The sequence below is a fragment of the Triticum urartu genome, chromosome 2A (assembly GCF_056163025.1).
Source record: "Triticum urartu cultivar PI428250 chromosome 2A, HENAU_Tu73, whole genome shotgun sequence".
Lineage (NCBI taxonomy): Eukaryota > Viridiplantae > Streptophyta > Magnoliopsida > Poales > Poaceae > Triticum > Triticum urartu.
In genome coordinates, this window is record NC_141874.1 from 306,454,444 (window position 1) to 306,470,252 (window position 15,809).

General features: G+C 44.4%; 1 long non-coding RNA gene across 1 annotated transcript; it reads left to right on the forward strand.

Annotated features, from left to right (window-relative positions):
- The first annotated feature begins 11,177 nt into the window (after positions 1-11,177).
- LOC147984915 (uncharacterized) lies at positions 11,178-15,023 on the forward strand. Its single transcript, XR_015616323.1, has 4 exons — positions 11,178-11,813; positions 13,615-13,723; positions 14,336-14,456; positions 14,568-15,023. It is a non-coding gene; the product is annotated as an uncharacterized LOC147984915 (long non-coding RNA).
- The last annotated feature ends 786 nt before the right edge of the window (positions 15,024-15,809 follow it).

Below are 15,809 nucleotides of genomic sequence, written 5' to 3' on the forward strand. Positions count from 1 at the left end.
TGTCCAAGGTGATGCAGCCCTTCCTCAGCTTGAGACAAGTGAACTGATCAGCATTGGTCGTCCATTAACGCCAATCACACAAGATGCATCGTGGGCAGATCGCCCACAGGAGGAAGATAATGAGCCCCAGCCCACTGCAACTCCACCGGCGTCGCCTACATTCCGTAGGCTTCGCAAAGGGCCAAGGGCTCAGGCTGACGACATTCCGGCTGCATCAGCCGAAGAGCATGCAGAAATACCACAAGCTCCAACTCCCCCGCACCAACAAGAAGCAGTTCTCCAGGAGAACGTGCCTGAGTTCGTCCCTCCCACTACACGTGTGGAGGCTGCAAATGTTGAGGCTGCCACAAACAACGCCGAAGCAAATGTGGAGCCCTCCCCAACAACAGCTTCAGAAGACACTGAAGCTACTGCTCCTGAATCTTCTGTGCCTGAGTCTGCTGCCGGTCCCCAATTCAATTATCATGTTGCGTACAGGCCCCAGGTCTAGAAGCCGATCCCACGACTGCCAAGGTTCCCAGGTCCTGCATTAGCTCCTGGCTCCTTCAACATCAACAGCTTCAGGGCAGACAACACGTTTTTCAACAGCTCCAAGAACCCTTATTCAAGGGAACGGATTGTATCAGATAGGTTCTGGAGCTATCAACAGCGCAGCTATTATTCATGCATCCTGTACAACCAATGCCGCATCTTTCCTCACAAGTGCCTTGAGGTTGAAGCTGTTGCTGGCCTGCCTAGCCTAGAAGACGCACTGGATTGCTTCAAGCAAGTGGGTCTGCTGCCGTTTATCACCGATGAAGAGCACTGGAATGAAGAGCTTCTGCTCCAGTTCTATGCCACCCTGCATATCAAAGGCTACAACAGAGATCCGAAGACTTGGGTCCTGGAGTGGATGACCGGCAATGTCCATCATGAAGCCAATGCTTTCGATATCATTGAGCTTACCGGCCTTCCCACTCCTGGCGAATTCTTTGAAGAAGGCTGCCAACCCCATGCTGAAGCAATTGAGAGCATATTTCAGCGTCCTGAGCCAAATATGAGTCAGATGCTCTCAATGATGAAGCCATTGCCTCAGGATGCACCCTATCCAACTGAGTTCTTCGTTGAAGACTTAGAGTACCTGCCCAGAACCATATATCACATCGTCAGGCGGACTCTATGGCCCATTAAGGGGCACTCTCCATATGCCAAGGTTGAAGGTGCAATGAAGACTCTCATCTTCTGTATTCTGCATGGCAAATGCTTCAACGCACAGGATCTCTTTATACGCCAACTAGCAGCATCCGGCTCAGATCTCTTTGGTTTGAAGATATATGCTCCTTGGGTTATGAGGCTGATCAAGATTCACTCTGCAACTTCATATCAGCCCTCAGCCCGCAACCATCGGATCTTCTTGCCAGATGTGGACACCTCTGCTGAAGCAATATACCCTGAGCCTGCCAAGCAACCAATAAGTCTTCAGAATGCCGAACACCAGAGCTTCACGCAGAATGTTGAAGGTGTTGAAGCCATGTCCAGGGTCTATCCGATGGCTGGCACTACACGTGCACCAGCATCAACTGAAGCCACAGATAGCACAAACGCTCCAAGACCCAAGAAGCGTGCTCGAGTCCTCACTGACCGAGAGCTTCTTGTGGCCCTTCACCAAAAGCAAGATAGGCATCACGACTGGCTGAAACGTCAGATGAAGAGCCTCTTGGTGGATGTCAATCGTCTTCGAAACCTGGCCACCAAGAATGCCTTCGTTACGCATGAAACTTGTCGTCGTACGTGGAAAGGGCTCTCAATGATCTGCACTGAAGCTGAACTTGAAGAGGATGGCTTCACAGAGCGCTTCAAATTTGACACCACACCTCCTAGGAGAGCTGTGATGCGCAATACACCGTCACTTGAAGACTCTAAGTATTCCTCATCTGCTGCCACCGTCACTGCGAGGATCATTGATGACGATGATGATGCTACTTCACCACCACCTGCTTCAGCACCTCAAAGCTCAGCACCGCCAAACAACTCCACCGACCCTGCTGCGCCTGGGAACGCGTAGAAAACTCTATGTCTTCAAACCTTTTTGGTCATTCCTGACAAAAGAGGGAGAAGCATATGATGTTTATAGTCTTCAAGCGGGTCAATATGGGCGGGTGCCTTGTTTTGTTATACTTGCTTCGTGTTTGCAACTCTTGTTTTGCTTCATTTGGTTCTTTTGAGTTGTAAACACGAAAACTCGATGGTCATCTGCTACCTGTTTTACCACTCCTTTTGCGAAGATAAATTCCGCACTCATCTCATTCTGCAGACGTCCATTTTCCATTATGCATGTCATTATCTTCATATACTTTCACATGCATAGTGGATTGTCATCATAAGCTGAAGCTGATCTCCACAAGTACAACCTGCCATGTGCATTTGCATTCCAAAAGCAAATTAACTTATATGCACATCTTCAGGGGGAGCACTTGCAACTTATGATGACAATTCCTTTACAGACTTCACAATTTATATTCCCCGTTGAAAACTTCAACTAGTTTGTCATCAATCACCAAAAAGGGGGAGATTGTAAGTGCATCTAGTGCCACCCCTAGTTGGTTTTGGAGTATTGACGACAAACCTAGTTGAGGGACTAATGTGTTTGTGAGAATTATAGGAAAACACAGGTAGAAGTCCCTCATTGATTCGGTTTCACTACCAGAGATGACCCCTAAAAATGTATGAAGACATTGAAGACAAAGGTGGTATATGAAGATATTTACATTGAAGACTATGACAAAAGAAGACACGTTATGAAGCCTATGGAGCTCGAAGACTTAGATCTTTCGTAGTTTCTTTTATTTTGTGTTGAGTCATAGGAACCACCGTACTGTTAAGTGGGGTCCAAGAGAACCAGTCAGAATGACTGAAGTGATGCCTAAATCAAAAACCTATGTCTTCGAGTGAAGACAATGAGAGCAAATCTTGTCCAGAGCCGGACAAGTCAGCTTTGCTTGCAGCCCAAGTAAAGTTGCCATGAGAGTTCGAAATCTGACCGTTGAGACACGTGTCAGTTCCTTAGTGACCCAGGGTCATTTCGGACAAATCAGGTCGGGTTGCCAAGTGGCTATAAATAGCCCACCCCCACAACCATAAACGGTTGGCTGCTTAGATTTCAGTGCACGGCTTTTGTCGTTTGAGAGCAACCCACCTCGAAGCCTTTGAGAGAAAATTCCTAGTGAGGAGAAAAGCCCTAACCACCCAGAGCCAGAGTAAATTGGGCATCACTTAAGTCTTCTTGTCTGTGTGATCTGAAGACTTATTACACTTGAGGACTGTGAATCCTCCAGACGGTTAGGCGTCGCGTTCAGAGCATCCAAGAGACATTGTGGATTGCCAGTGAACGAAGTCTGTGAAGGTTTGGGAGTCTACCTTGAAGACTTACCAGAGTGATTGGGCGAGGACTAAGTGACCTTAGCTCAAGGAGATTACGGTGAGGACTTGGTGTCCTGAATTGTGTGTTCAGGACTGGGTGTCCGGGACTGTGTGTCCTAAGGTTTAAATACCTAGCCGCTCCAACCAGACGTACAGTTGTCACAGCAACTGGAACTGGTCCAACATATCATTGTCTTCAACGAGTCACTGGTTTCATCTTCACTTCCTTCTCTTGCTGTTACTCATTGTGAAGTCATTGCGTGCTTGCTTTATCATTTGTCTTCACAACGTGAATGCATGATCTGTTTGGCTTCATAACTTCTTCCTACTTGATCCTTATTACACTGAAGCTGTTTGTCACTGTGCTTTCACTCTATTGAATACATGACCATGGCTGGCCTAGTGTAATCTAACTTCCGCTGCATAGTAATAGGCATAATCTTCACTGTCTGTCTTCATAACTCCCAAGTTTTGAAGACTTTCATAAAAATCGCCTATTCACCCCCCCTCTAGTCGATATAACGCACTTTCAGTAACAGACAAGTTTCTGTATGAAATCCTGATACTTCGAAAGAGATTGCCCATTTTGTACACGAAGTGCATCCAGTTTTTGTCGTAACCCTCTCAACTTTCTTGCACATGCTATGTGGATGAAATGATGATACCATGCCAACTTTCAACCTTTTCAGAGTTCATTTAAAATTCTTTTCAATTTCAGGGTCTTATAGCTCAAAATAATCAGTAAATGCATGAAAAATAACAAATGAAGTCAGAAAGGGTTGAAAATTGATGATGTGACTTTGAATGGTGCATTTTGAACACACAAAAAGTCAGGAGTTCACAGAATTTTCATAAAGAACTTTTTTGTTACAAACTTTAATAGCAAAAATAATTATCATAAAATAAAATAAATAAGTAATTAGAAAAAAAATATAAACTTTAATAAAATATATAAGTAGAAATAAAATAAAATAAAATAAACTTTAATAACATAAATAAAATTTATGAAACTAAAATTATCAAAGTATTTTCTGTTCAAAACATTATAAGCAACCTCTAGTATTATTGAAACTAAAATTATATAAAATTGATGCAACTAAAATTATCAAACTATTTTATGTTCAAAATCATTAAAAGCAAAAAGAATTTTCATAAAGAACTTTTTTTTGTTAGAAACTTTAATAGCAAAAAGAATTATCATAAATATTTCTTTTGTTAGAAACTAAAATAACGAAGACTGTTTTTGAATATAATGATAAAACACAGTAATATTAAATAGCAGGAAAAAGAATCACTCCAAATTCTATTTTTATAGTAAAGTTAATCACAAACTAGTGATTCACACAAATTTCAAAGAATTCAAATTTAAACTATTCAAATTGGAAAATTAATGACACTAACAGAAAGTTTATAATTTTTATTACCTAAACCAAAAAGAATAATTGAAAAAACTAGTAAGTATTTTGCTGTAAGTAGAAAAAAAATAGAATAAATAAAAGAAAAAACTGGAAAAAAAATATAAAAAATGCCGCCTACTAGGCCACCACGGCCTGCATACGACCAGAAACCCACTAGTTGGGCCAGGATGCAGGCCCGTAGTAGGCCCAGTAGGCCCACAAGCATAGAGAGTGGATTTAGGCCTGTAAGCCTACAGTAGAGAGGAGCTCGAAGTGGTCGGCTCGGCAGGGCTTATAAACCACTCCGAGCCCCTCTCGGCTAGCGAGGTGGGACTAAACATCCCACCACATCGCGGCAATTCCAGTACACGACCTTTGGTCCCGGTTGGTGGCACCAACCGGGACGAAAGGGGTGCATTGGTCCTGGTTCATAGCACCAACCGGGACCAATGCCCCCCTTTAGTCCCAGTTGGTGCCACCAACCGGGATCAAAGGCCTCTACTTCCCGCCCTTTGGGCTGCTGAAAAGAGACCTTTGGTCCCGGTTGGTGTCACCAACCGAGACTAAAGGGTATCATTGGTCCCGGTTGGTTCCATGAACCGGGACCAATGCTTCGACTATATAAGAAACACTTGTGAAAATTTCCAGTTTTCATCGTCAGTTGCCCCCCGCCCGACGCCGCCAGGCTGCCCACGCCACCGTCCGCCGCCCACATCGTCGCCCGTCGCCGTCGCCCTCCCCCCCCCCCCCCGCCGTCGTCGTCGCCCTCTGCCGCCCACGTCGTCGCCCCACGTCGCCGTCATCGTCGCCCTCCGCCCCCCGCCGTCGTCGCCATCACCCTCCGCCGCCCCCGAGCCGCCCCCCGTCGCCGTCGTCGTCGCCCTCCGCCCCTCGTCGTCGTCGCTGTCGCCCTCCGCCGCCCCCGCCGTCGCCCTTGTCTGCAGCCCCCGATGTGAGCCGCCGCCACGGCTCTGTTCATTTTTTCCATATAATTTGTATTGTTTTTTGTTCATTGCATTTTTTCATATATATATATAATGTATATATGTATGTGGTAGCTATATGATGAATGGATGTGGCTATGTATGTATGAATATAATGTTCATAGCATTTTTTGTTTATATATGTTTTTTCATATATGTACTAATTTTTTATTTAGGTTGTTAGTAGATATCGATTTTAGGTTAGTGCATTTTAGGTTAGTGTAGAGGAGAAAGTAAAATAAGGAAAAGGAAGAAAAGATGAAGAAGGAAAGAAGTAAGAAGAAGAATAAAAAGAAGGAGATGAAGAAGGAGAAGAAGAGGAGAGGAAGAAGAGGAAAAAAGAGGAGAAATAAATAAGAAGAGGAAAAAAGAAGAAGAAGAAAGAGGAGAAGAAGAAAAATAGAAAATCTTCTTCTCCTCTATTCCTTTCTTCTTCTTCTTCTTCTCTTTTTTTTCTTCTTCTTTTTCTTCGATCTTCTCCTCTATTAATCCTTTCTTCTTCTCCTTTTTTCTTCTTCTGGACACCGCGGAGCTGGTTAATTAGTAGTTGAACTAATTAAACCAGTTTATTTATAGTAAATGCTTAATTAGTAGTTGAACTAGTTGATTTAATAAAACTACTTTATTTATAGTAAGTGCTTAATTAGTAGTTGAACTAGTTAATTTAATAAAACTACTTTATTTTACTATATATAGAAGTAGTTTATTTTTAGTAAGTACTACTTTATTTTATTTATAGTAAGTGCTTAGTAGTTGAACTAGTTGATTTAATAAAAACTACTTTATTTTACTATAGAAGTAGTTTATTTTTAGCAAGAAAAATAATAGAAATAGTTTAAATTTTTAGTTCAAGCAATTATTCCCGCATCGGCGTCGACGATGCCTATCCCGCATCCTCGTCGTCGACTCGGCGGAGGAGGACGGCTTGATCAGAGGGGCCATGTCCGGGATTGGGCTCCGCCGGGCTAGTATTGGGAGGTGCTACCTTCCGGGGGCGTAGGTTGGTGAGGAGCCATCCCGTCTTGACCCGGTCCTTGTTTGGTGGCGGTCGCGTGGGCCAGTGACGGTGCCGAGGCTTCCGGACACTGCGGAGGTGGTACGTCACCGTGTCAGCAAGGAGGACGAGCACGTCCGTCACTACATGGTTGCGTTGGAGGGCAGGTTCGACAATACCTGGCAGGTTCTTCAAGGATCTCACTGGACCTATGATCCTGTGATGGTTCCTTATTTTTGGGTGTCTACCGCCCGCGCCGATACCCATCGGGCACTACAGTTCTAGCTGTATTAGCGATGCTATATGTATGATAGTATTCGAGGAGTATTAGTGATAATATTCGACGATGTATGGACGCAAAATATGATGTAGTTTTGCTTATAATTGAATGCATGCTAATTTGAATACTACTTTATTTTACGATTTGGTTTTGCTTATTGAATGCTCAAATTGGAAAATTACTCCTACTTTGAATGCTAAAATTGGAGAGCACTATGCAAGGCGTATGCATTTGATTACTTGATAGCTTATAGGGTTTTTGATTTTACAGAAATCTAGGAGCCCCCTCCATCATCCACGCCGTCGTCCCCGTCACCGACCCCCCTCCGACCTCGAGGTGAGACAAGCCAAATCTCCATGTCAATATGAGTCCTATAATATGAGTCCTCGGGTTGACTTTAAGTCTGTCGAGTCTCCACCATATATGGGGGTAGCTTCTCCTTCATTCCTATGTTGAGAGTTTTCAAGAAAAGACTAGACAGACCGATAGTCAACCCGTGATGAATAATAATGATCTAACTTAGGTTTTTAGTACATATTTTTAATTGTATACGTTTAATATTTGAATTATGAACATAGGAAATGCCGTACTCGGACGACGAATTCTCCGGGGGAGTGCGGCTGGTGCCACAACGACCGAGGTCTGTGCGACAGGCCTCACCTGGACGAAGATCGGCGCTTCAGCATTAAGCTGGAGGAGACCTTCGATGTTGAAACGATACGCAACGACGACAAGTGTTATTTTTTTTATAATTAAGCGCGACTTCAAATATTTCAATGTGTACTTTTCATCTTTTACAATTCGACTAGCTTATCCCATGCCATGCAAGACGCTATGTCTTGGAGAGGATGGGTTTTGAAGACCATGAAAGTTTCAAAACAAAGAAAATTCACCTAAGGGCCCATCATGGTGTGGATTTGAAGTAAAGTTGTACAATTCTGAGAACGTAACCCATTTTGATTGCAAAAAATGGGAAGCACTTTGCAAGATGTATGGTTTTGATGAGGGTATGCTTGTCACCACAGATCTTGGCGATCCTGAAATCGAGCAAGATAATATGGACATTTGGGTCCTTGTTGATACGCCTCCAATTCTACCACTATGTGAGTTTCTCAAACATAGTTATTAGCTAATTTATATTGTTTATTTCAAAATAGTTGACATCTTATTTCCATTGACAGCTTATTTTCATTCTTCAAAGAATGTGCGGAAGATGGTAGACAAAACCCACTACACCGATGGCTCCGAACTAATTTATCAGGAGAAAAATCATCTGGTCGGATTTTGTACTGATATTGAGAATTACAATATCTACAATCAAACTCCTCAACATTATGGTCAATACGTGCCACTAGTGCACGTGTTGAACTACGGTAACTACCATGGAGATACCCTGGTAAGATTTTTTACTATTACGACATTCGTGCATCTTTTGCATACTTCTAAAACTAGTACATCATTGCTAACTATGAAGTTATTACTATGTTTTTCAACAGATGATCCCAGAGAATTGTGTGCCTCATTTGATGTATCAGAAAGGTAGCCTTAATGTTTTGAACATACAGCCAGGTCATCCTACGAATCTCAACTGTCCATACCAGATTTCTAAAAGAAATGGAGACATGCAAATCAAAGGATGGAGAAAATGTATGGACAGTCGTAAGGAGGTTCTTGGAAACAAAAAGAAGCGAAGCGCAAGAATTGGAGACAGGATAATCTCCATTCTCCATAATGGAGAGTCGGGGTCTATATTGTTTTATGCTATTTTACCTTAAAGAGGGTATTTAGGTCCTACCTAATACTGATGATCATGTGCTAAGAACAATTAAGTAGGGTTGGTTCGATGACTAGGAGGATGATGATTGTATGACTTGTTATTAATAACGAGTACATGCATGATGATGATTAGTAGACTTGTTATTATATATGATCGCAAGTTGTATGATGATGATTAGTAGACTTGTTATTATATATGATGATGCATGATGCGAGCATGAAGAGTTATTATATATCAGCGGGTGAAATGAATATGGATTAGATTGAAGTGAAGGCAACATAAATGTAGTGCATGTCGAAAGTAGTACAATCTAAACTTGATCAAGTTAGGATTAGTATTACTTTCGACATGCACCACATGTTGCCTTCACTTCAATCTAAGCCATGTTTAGGCACAGCAGTAGCGTTGGTAAACCAAGCACTGAGATATAAGAGAGGACACTTCTCTCTATTAGCTAGCTAATAACAACCTAAATTAACCCCCAAAACCTCTAAACCAGCCCCTTTCAAAAAAAAACCTCAACTCACCTTTTGGTCCCGGTTGATGTCACCAACCGGGACCAAAGCCCCCCCAGCCTGGGCTGGCCGCAGCGGCCACATGGAGCCCCATCTGTCCCGGTTCGTGTAAGAACCGGGACTAAAGGCCAAAGGCATTAGTAACGATCTTTTAGTCCCGGTTCCAAAATCGGGACAGAAGGCCCTTACGAACCGGGACAAATGGCCATTTTTCTACTAGTGTTCTCCCCTTCCGTCCACCTCCACATTTCACTCGTCGCCGCTCGACGGCCGCCACCACAATCAAGAAGTCACGCCACCACGCTGATGGGTTAGGAGCTACCCTTATCTAACACCGATGCGCCGGTTGTAACTCCTTGAGTAGATCCGGGTAAGGCCGAAGCCCAGATCACCATGGGCCTACCTCCCAATGCGGCGGATCCGGAGGAAGAGGAGGACACTGTTTGCGACTGCACCCGGTCGCGTCCGCGGGCCGTTTGTGAGGCCAGATTTAGTGTTCGCGGTTGCAAATGCTCTTATATGTACACGCACATACATTTTAATCATGGAAGTATATGTAGTACTACATGCATGCACTAGTTGATTTATTGATTAGCTTGCAAGTACATGCATGTCAAAGGTGTTTACTTTTTTACAATAGCTACATGTCAATCGCCTAAATTTTAAATTTGGGTCAATCGATTTTGGTTGAAGAAAGAACGGCTGGAGGAGAGGAAGAAGCTCGCTGGGCCCCATTATCTATCCTAGGGTAGAGGGTGGGAGCGGTGGTGTGGGGCTTCACTGAAGAAAAAACTCGACGCGGGGGGCCTAGAGGGATGGCCGAGGGCGGCGAATGACCAGTGGGAGGGTGGTTCCGGGGAGGGCGGCGAGGCGGTGCGGGAGCGCCGCCGACTGCGGGTGGTGGTGGCCGGCGGTTCGGCCAGTGGAACGCTGGGAGGAGGAAGAAGAAGGGCCACGGGCTGTTAGATCTCCATCCGACGTCTAGCATGAATTAACCGACCCGATTTGGAAAATGGGTCGATTTACCTATAACCACTTCCACTTTTTACTAAGTTTGGATTGCTTTATTTTTCTGGGATTACATACAAATACTTGTACTTGTTGAAGGCCAAGTCTGCAACAAATAAAAATGCATATCCAAATAACCGCACAAGCTGGCCACATACGCATACATTCCGAATACCCGTGTATGGAGGAGATGAAAATATTACATATGTATCTACGGCCGACCGGTGTACGTATTTAGATACATAGTATGTGCATGCATTGCTGCTTACATAGTGAGGCTACGTGCGTGCACACAACAAGGTGATGGAGTGCTCTGTATTGCATGCATACAACGACATACACTTGTAATCGATGAAAGTCTACCGCCACTACGCCTGCCGGTAAGCCACAGCTAGCTACCGCCACCGGCTATGGCGGTAGGCTTCGCGCAGTTAGCAAACGTCTGTTTAAACGTAGAACAAAGCCTCCTGTCATTGATTTTGGCGGTAGGTAGTGTAAACCTACCGCCAAGAACGATGACGGTAGAAAAAGGATCAAATTCAAAAAAGATTTCAAAACAGGATCAAATCATGCTAAAGTTTGACAGAAGGGTCAGAACAGTGAATTTGGCCGCCAAAGCTAAGTGACCAATACCTCCCTAACACATCATCTGTAAGGGACAGGTTGGGGATCATTCGATCTACTACGATCACTACTAGGGAAAACCTTATACACAGAAGTTTATCAGTAGCGTGGTTTAAAAATGGACGCTACTGCTAATTAGTAGTAGCGAGGGGTGTAAAAACCACGCTACTATTAAGTTGATAGTAGTAGCGAGGGATATAAACCCGCGCTGCTACTAAATGGTCTCCAACAATGCCCTCGGATAGGCTATAGTAGTAGCGAGGGGTATAAAACCAGCGCTACTACTAAGTAAGTAGTAGTAGCACAGGTAAAACCCCCATGCTACTACTAAGCGTGTCCACCGGGCCCGATCCACACTCCCACCCCACCAACCGTCCCACACCACCCACCCCTCGTCTGTCTAAAAAAACCACACAACCTGATCCAGATCCCCAACCTCCTCTCCTCTCCCAACCCACTCGCCGCCGGCCTCCCTTCCACCTCCTCTTCTCCGTCCGTCCGCCCCCATGCCCCCCGCCGCATGCGCCACGCCGGCGGCCGCGCGCCCGCCGCTCCCCGTCTCGCGCCGCTGCCCGCCCCCGCCCCCCTCCCCCGCGCACGTGCCCGCCCGCCGCGGCGCCAACTCCTCCTCCGCTACGGCATACCACTGCACCGCGGCCTCCTCCCCCGCGGCATCAGCGTCGGCGTGGGACTGGAGCCGGCGGCGTGAGGAGCTGGAGCCCGAGCGGGAGTAGTTGGAGCCGCATCTGGATGTCGTCGTGATGAGGAGCTGGAGCCTCATCTGGACGCCGCCATGAGCTGGACTTCCCCGACCATGACGACGCCGACGCCGTGAGGTTTGTTGTTGCTTGAGCTTGCTCTAATGAATGGATTCTTCTTGTACTTCAGCTTGACTGTACTCCAGAGGCTGGATGAATGATGGAGTAGGATTAGTTAGTGGATGCGTTAGTGAGGCTGGATGGAGTAGGATTAGTTAGTGGATGCGTTAGTGAGGCTGGATGGAGTAGGATTAGTTAGTGGATGCGTTAGTGAGGCTGGATGGAGTAGGATTAGTTAGTGGATCAGATCCAGATTAGTTAGTGGATGTATTAGGAGTAAAATTCAGTAAGATGTGTACTGTCTCAAAATCTAAGAAGTCCACCTCTGAAATTCAGTAAGATTTGTACTGTACTCTGATCTCTGAAGTTAATGGATGGAGTATTTGAACTCTGAAATTTGTACTGTCTCAAAATTTAGTAAGATTTGTACTGTACTTGAGCTCTGAAATTCAGTAAGATTTGTACTGTCTCAGAATTCAGTATTTGTACTCGTTAAAGTATTGCAGTAGCTGATGCAAGCTGATTTAGGAGTACATCACTTAAAGTAAAGAATGTGCAAGTTTACTGTCAAGTTTCTGGAGTTCCTGTAGTAGCCCTACTGTCAATTTCCTGTTAACTTGCTACCCCTGTCAATTTCCTGGAGTTCCTGGAGTAGAGTAGTGCACTGCTCTTGTTTGAGCTTTTCAGTTAATTAAAATTTGGTGTATACTGCTTGCTTGCATCAGTAGTGCACTACTCTTCTTGCTTGCACTTGTTTGCACTTGGAGCGCGCGCACACACACAAGGGTAGCTTCAGGTTCTCTCCTGGCCATGGAGCCATGGGCTGTGAATATTAAGCATGAAACAGGGGTCTCCTTTCCTCTTAAGCAAAGTAAGTACTCCATTATGATGCAAATTGTTGGAGTACCTTTCTAAAATTTTGAAAAAGAATCAAGACCTACAGTTTTACCCCATTTGGCATTCTTTCTGTATACACACATTTGGCATTCTTCTACTCTTATCATATTGGCATATTTATGTACTCCATTTTGGCATTTTGGCATTCTTCCGTATACACACATTCTGAATTTTGGCATTTGGGAGTGTTGATATACAGTTTTACAGGGAGTATTTTGCACTGAAAATTCTGCCAAATTCAGTAGCAAGTCTGTACACCGTACAATAATTTGAACAAATACTAATGGAGTATCGCTTGAATCATTGGCAACAAATATCTTGAATTACTCTTGTCTTGAATTATTTGCAGCAAATACTCCATCAGTGCATCTATTGAATCACTGGAGTATCTCTGAATTGTAATACTGATGGAGTACTCTTGTCATCAAATTATCAGTTCAAATTTTGTGACATCTCTGAATTATACTCAGGTTGAGGAGATGAACCTGTATTGTATCTTATTTAATATTTTTGTCATGGCAAAAAAACAATCAAACTGATGTTATAGTTTCTGAATTCACAATGGATACATGGCAGCTGCTACATGCAAATAAGTGAAAGATGTGCACTTCAGAAGAAAAAAACTGATGTTATGGTTTCTGAATTCATAATGGATGTCATGTGTCTTGGACTTTAGAAATAGGTAATTAGAAATGATTACATTTACATCCAAGTCTATAGGGATTTCACATTTGGTGATCCATTAAGTGAGCTTTCGACGCCATCGTGCAACACGTGTGGTTTTGGTTCGATTCTGACCAACTGCGTTTTGTTACATGCAACTTACGAGAAGTACAAGGACTAGGGGATGATCTATCTGCATATGATTAGTCCTTGATTTTGAGTTATGATATGTTATGCTAACAATTTTATGGGACTACAGGTTTTGAGATCTTTGCTTTCCCATGCAACCAGTTTGGTGGGCAGGAACTTGGCATTGATAAGGAAATTGTTCATATTGCTTGCATGCCGAGTATCTGATTTCTGACAAGGTAAATGTGTGCCTGATACTTCCTCCTTTTTGGGGTGTCTCTGTTTCAAGCTGAAAGAAATGATTGCTTTAGTGTAAAATGTACACTATGACTGCTTCCATAACAGTTACTATATTTAACTGAGGAAAACCGATCCAGCATGTCTTATCTATTCATTGCTACTTTGTATGTGCCTTATGATATGTCCTCGTGTATGTCTGGACTGAAATATGATTGTCTTGGTCCTTATATTATTTTTTATGATCTTAGTCAGCCTCTTTCGCACCCATTGTGTCGAGGACCAATGCCAGTATGTTGATTTTGATGTCATTTGATTTGTGAGTAAATAGAAGTTAACCTGATTATGTGGTTGCATGATTTGCCTGATTCTGTGTTTCTTTTGGGCTTTATGTTTTTCTATGCACTTGTCAAATCTATATGCGTTCTTATATAACTATTCTCTACACTTTTCACTACTAGGAAATAGCTTATAGCTTCAATTGTGCATTACGGCTTAAATAAGAATCTCTGGAAAAAAAGTTGCACATTGGCATCTACATTTACCGCATTGTTTTTTCATGCCATTCTTCTAAAGAATCTGAAGTTTCTGAACCTTTGTTTGTAATGCTGCAGGGTTCTGGTAGCGATGATGACGGTCGTCGAGAGGTTCGTGGACTGGACGGTGTCGTGGCTGCCGACGTACAGAGAAGCGAAGCTGCTGCTCGTTCTCTACCTCTGTCACCCCAGCACACGGGTAAGCAGTCGATCAGACACCCCGAGCCCGAGAGATGATCAACATTCAGATATATTTGATTCGATATGTGGCCAATTCTGAATCTGAATCTTAATGATGTTTGGGTTGCAGAGTGCGGGGAGCGGGGCACGTGTACGATGGCTTCCTCCGTCCGCTGGTGGCGAGGCACAAGGACGACATAGACCGGTCCAGTTGGAGCTGAGGGCCAGAGTGAGGACGTGACTGCGTCGCAACTCAAGGCGGAGGTTGTCGTTAGTCAGGTGTGGCTCTTCGAGGCTATCCAATGTGTTTCGTCGCAGCTGCAGGCCGCGAGATCAGGCCGGGCAGGCGCCGCACATTGATGAGTGGTCCAATTTTCAGATCGGGCCATAACAACTTACGTAGGTAGTTGCTTATGTAACTGTGAGATAGAATGGAATTATACATGAGTTGCTGCTACAAGGAGGAATGTAGTTGCTTATGTAACTGTGCAATAGAATGAAATTATACATGAGTTGCTGCTACAATGAGGAACTGGAGAAGATACAACAACTGTGTGATAGAATGAATTTGGTTGATTTTTTTTAATTCCTAATAAGTTAGTAGTGGCGTGGGGTTAAAATGGTGCGCTACTAGTATTTAGGATACTAGTAGCGTTGGGACTATAGACACGCTACTACTATTTCATTAGTAGTAGCGCGGTTCATAATAGCAGTAGCGCGGATTGAACCCTCGCTGCTACTAACAAAGTTAGTAGTAGCGCGGGTTCGACCCACGCTACTACTAATTTTTAGCTGTAGCGCGATACTAGTAGCGCGAGTACCCGCGCTACTAGTAGCCATTTTACCCGCGCTGCTAGTAGCCTTTTCCCTAGTAGTGGATCTCTCACTAGTTTGGGATACAAGCTTCGATGCGAATTTGATTACAGGAACAGAGGGAAACAAGGTAGGGGAAGAACGGAGGAAAGGGAAGGAGGTAGCTGCCGCCGGTTCGTTCGGTGATCCCTTGGATGGTTTGCTCCTTGCCTTCGATCTGGTACTTGTAGCTGCAGCGCCGGGGTAGTGGGCGGGCCAGGTCCATGAGCGGCCCAGTGGGCAAGCCCATGTGCGTACATGCTAGGAGGGCTCCTAATATTCCCCCTCCTTAAAATTCGGCTTGCCCCCAAGCCGAAACCACCAAGGGCCGTCTGGATCCCACTGCACTCGATGTTCCTTGACTACCTTGAAGTAGTGGTGGTAGCCGAAATCGGGGTTGACTTGAATGACAGGGTTGTAGTGGCCGTGGCCGGTGGCGGCCCAATCAAATGAGATGCCAAAGTTGTCGTTGTCGAAGCCGGGGCAGTTGTGGTCGACGGAGCCTTGCAGGAAGCCGGCA